At 47.8% G+C, this 4,476-nt stretch overlaps 1 non-coding gene across 1 annotated transcript; it reads right to left on the bottom strand.

Moving 5' to 3' along the window:
* Positions 1–718: 718 nt before the first annotated feature.
* On the bottom strand, positions 719–790 carry TRNAE-UUC (transfer RNA glutamic acid (anticodon UUC)). The gene has a single exon. It is a non-coding gene; the product is annotated as a tRNA-Glu (tRNA).
* Positions 791–4,476: the final 3,686 nt, after the last annotated feature.

The raw sequence follows: 4,476 nt of genomic DNA, 5'->3' as shown, positions 1-4,476 counted from the left end.
CAGGCAGGGAAGTCGTTCTGGACTCCGTAAGGGGTTATTGCTTTTGAAAAGTCGTTCTGAAATGGAGTTCTCTGCGATCTTCCCTTGTTACGGGTTGAACTGTGTCCCCTCAAAACTCCTATGTTGAAGTCCTTACCCCCCCCAACGCCACAGAATGTGGCCTTATTTGGAAATAGTGCCATTGAGATATCGTCATTAGGTTAAGATGAGGTTATACTGGAATAGAATGGGCTTGTCACCAATATGACCAGTGTCCTTACAAAAAGGGGAAATCTGGACATAGACACATGCACAGAGGGAGAATGCCACGTGAGCGTGAAGGCAGAGGTGAGGGGATGCATCTAGAAGCCAAGGGAAGCCAAGAATGGCTGCCAACCACCGGAAGCTGGGGGAGGCCAACCCTGCTGACACCTTGATCTCAGACTTCCGGCCTCCAGGACCAGGAAGACGACACATTTCTGTTGCTCAAGCCACTCAGTTTGTGGTACTTTGTTATGGCAGCCCTAGCAAAGTAGAATATCTCCTGGCATTTTTTCCTTTTTAACTGAGTCCAGAGTCTTTGAAGTGATGCACTTAAAGTTGTAGGTGTGTCTTAGCTGTAAAGTGGCAAAGCCTACCAGCTGCCCCCATTTCCGTTCTCTCCTTGCTCCTCAGCAAAATGACCTCTGAATTTTTTTTTTTTTTTTTTGGCTGCACTGCACGTCTTGCAGGATTTTAGTTCCCTGACCAGGGATCAAACCCGGGCCCTGGCAGTGAAAGTGCCAAGTCCTAACCATTGGACCACCAGGGAATTCCTGACCTCTGAATTTTTACTGTGCACATGGCTGCTCAAAGTATAGTCTACTTCTCAGCAGCTGGGTGTGGTCTTTGGCCTAAGTTCTGGTCCCTGTGGTCTTAAGCAGCAGTGATGTGCCACTCTGGGAAGGATCCTCAAGGGGAGAGACATTCTTTTCCCCTTGCTCCTTCCCACTGGCAGAGCACAGACGTGATGGCTGGAGGGGAAGCAGGCCCCACCGGGCACTGAGCAGACATAGACCCCGTCCTCACGATGCTCGCCTGCCAGGGAAGAGTCAAGTATAGTCCTGGGCGCCACCTTTTAGGAAGAGCATTGACAAACTATAATATATCTAGAATTATAACACAATGCTTGGGTCTCACCCCAGAGATTCTGATGTAACTGAATCCACCTCCGTGTGATGAGGGCAGGACATGACTGTAGGAGCCTGAGTCTGGGAGGACCATGGAGCCACCATGCCAGCCCTGGACTGGCTGGCTACATTCAGAAAAGCACATCAACGTTAGTCTTGTTTAGGCCATATTGTGGGTTTCTGTCCCTCAAGGATGAACATAATCCTAACTCATGTTAGAGCAGAGAGTTTTAAGACATGGTAAACAGCAGAGTTTTAAGATATGGTAAAATGCATTAACCATAAAAACACCCAAACATTACTACTTTCAAACAACCACCCTACCTTTTTAGGTATGGTGAGGCTCTTTAAAAATAGATAAGGGACTTCCCTGGTGGCGCAGTGGTTAAGAATCCGCTTGCCAATGCAAGGGACATGGGTTCGATCCCTGGTCGAGGAAGATCCCACATGCCGCGGAGCAACGAAGCCCTTAAGCCACAACTACTGAAGCCCGTGTGCCTAGAGCCTGTGCTCCGCAACGAGAAGCCACCGCAATGAGAAGCCCGTGCACCGCAACGAAGAATAGCCCCCACTCGCCCCAACTAGAGAAAGCCCGCGCAGCAACGAAGACCCAACCCAGCCAAAAATAGATAAAAAATAAATTAAAAAACAATAGACGTTAGGTCATTTATAAGTTATCTGTCTGAAAAAAATTTTAAATGCATTTGTAGACCAGAATCAACCAGAATGAGGTTATTAAAGCAACTGTGACAGTGTGTGGCCTGGGAGTCCCTTTGGAATGATGCTCTATCAAGTACTACTGAGGTGTGTAAAAACAGGCACATTTTACATCAAAATCACTTCCATCCAGAGGTTATAGTTTAATTTTTTAGACATTTTTCAAGCTTATTTGTTAGAAATCAGAGTTCTCAAATTTTATGAAGGATATTTTCATTTTGAAAAGAATTTCCTAGACTCCCCTGGTGGCTCTGTGGTTAAGAATCCGCCTGCCAATGCAGGGGACAGGGGTTCGAGCCCGGTCCAGGAAGATCCCACATGCTGCGGAGCAACTAAGCCCGTGCACCACAACTACTGAGCCTAAGCTCTAGAGCCCGTGAGCCACAACTACTGAAGGGGAGTTTGCTAGAGTCATATAAAGGGGCAATGGGAAATTTTAATATGGACTGAATTATTAGATATTGTTTAGACATTGTTTATCTGTGTGCTAATGGCATTGTGGTTACACAGAATATCCCTATTATAAGAAAGCATGCTCGGGGACTTCACTGGCAGGCCAGGGGTTAGGACTTCATGCTTTCACTGCAGGGGGCATGGGTTTGATCCCTGGTCAGGGAACTAAGATCCCGCATGCTGCATGGCGTGGGGTGGGGGTGGGGGAAGCATGTGCTAGTATTTAGGGGTAAAATATGTTTGCAACTTAGTTTCAAATGGTCATGAAAAAGTGTATTAGTCTAATCAGGCCACCATAACAAAATACCACAGACTAAGTGGCTTAAACAACAGAAATTTATTTCTCACAGTTCCGGAGGCTGAACATCCAAGATCAAGATGCTAGTCGATTCCATTTCCTGGTGAGAGCTCTCTCTGGCTTTCCAACCTCTGTGTCCTCACACGGTGGACAGGGAGAACAAGCCTCTGGCAGCTCTTTGTATAAGGGCACTAATTCCATCATGGGGACCCACCCTCATGACCTCATCTAAACCTATCACGTTCCAAAGGCCACATCTCCACGACTCCAAGGCTGGAGTTAGGGCCCCAGCATATGAATTTTAGGACACAGTCCAGTCATAGCAAAGTGTATACAGAGAGGAAGATAAAGCCTTTGTTAACAACCAGCAAAGGTACGGAAAGGGTATATAAGGTTTTTTTTTTATTACTCTTTCAACTTTTCTGTATGTATGAAATTGTTCAAAATAAAAAGCTGGAGGATTTTTGAAGCTGCTGGTGACATAAATCCTGGGAAAAGCTGTCAGATGAGCACCGTCTTCAAGAATATGAAGCGCTAGGGCTTCCCTGGTGGCGCAGTGGTTGAGAGTCTGCCCACCAATGCAGGGGACGCGGGTTCGTGCCCCGGTGTGGGAGGATCCCACATGCCACGGAGCGGCTGGGCCCGTGAGCCATGGCCGCTAAGCCTGCACGTCCGGAGCCTGTGCTCTGCAACGGGAGAGGCCACAACAGTGAGAGGCCCACATACCGCAAAAAAAAAAAAAAAAGAATATGAAGCGCTATCCCATGGGAGAGTTTTCCAGTGTTGCTCCAAGGACAGGGCTTGACCCATCGGTAGACAATATGAGGCTCATTTGGTCTCAATGTAAAGAACGTTCTGAAAGCCGGAGCTATCCGACAACAGAAATGCTACTCAGTCAAGAACTCAGCTGCTTCTCCGTGGAAGTGTTCACGCAGAGCCTGGAGAATGGCAGGGGTGCTGAGCAGAGGCCTCCACAGCAGGCTGAAGGCCAGTGTGACCAACTCTCCAAATGTGAGGCTACACAGGGACTTCCCTAGTGGTCCAGTGGTTAAGACTCCGTGCCCCTGGGTTCAATCCCTGGTCGGGGAGCTAGATCCCTCACGCATGCTGCGACTAAGACCCGCACAGCCAAATAAATAAATAAACATTCAAAAACCAAACAAAAAACGAAAACAAAACCAAGAAACAAATGTGAGACTATACACACACACACAACGCACCCGCAGCATACGACCTCTGACAAGTAGTCTTCCAGCACAGCTTTCTTTCCAGAGATTATCTGAGAGCAATGTGGAGGAAAGAGCTGTCATAGTTTGGGTGTGCATCCGTGTTCACCTCGTGTCTCCCACAGGCAAAAATTACACATAAACTCAAAATTCATGCTACGCTCAGTGTCTCTAACGTATCAATCACCTTGGCACAAATGTGCATTCCAGCAGAACTGCCTGTGTGACCTAACCATACCCTGGGTTTCACGCTCACTACCCTCCCTCTCCAGCCCCAGGACTCCAGCCCAGGGCCGGGTCCCCTCCTCTCCTCACTCCCTCCCAGCAAAGCTCAAACTGTTTCCTCCAAGTCAATCCTTCTTTTAAAGCAAAGGGTGTGGGTTACTAGTAGATCAAAACAAAGAAGTGCAAACAGGTGGTTTGTTTTCCCCTGCCAAACTGGTCACCTGGAAAGGGCTTACAGTCTAGACAAGGTAGTGAGTGGTGTGTCAGTTACCGCCAAGACAGACCAAGCCCTGCCGCTTCCAAGCGCCAACTCTATGAGCAGAAACACACTTCAACTTCGTGATCAGGAAGAAATAATAAGCCCGGTATGCAAGATTTCCCCACCAACATTTGTCCAAAGACACACTCT

The sequence above is a fragment of the Lipotes vexillifer genome, unplaced genomic scaffold, assembly GCF_000442215.2.
Source record: "Lipotes vexillifer unplaced genomic scaffold, Lipotes_vexillifer_v1.1 scaffold1139, whole genome shotgun sequence".
Taxonomy (NCBI): Eukaryota; Metazoa; Chordata; class Mammalia; order Artiodactyla; family Lipotidae; genus Lipotes; species Lipotes vexillifer.
Note: the sequence above shows the minus strand (reverse complement) of the source record. Positions and strands in the feature narration are given on the sequence as shown.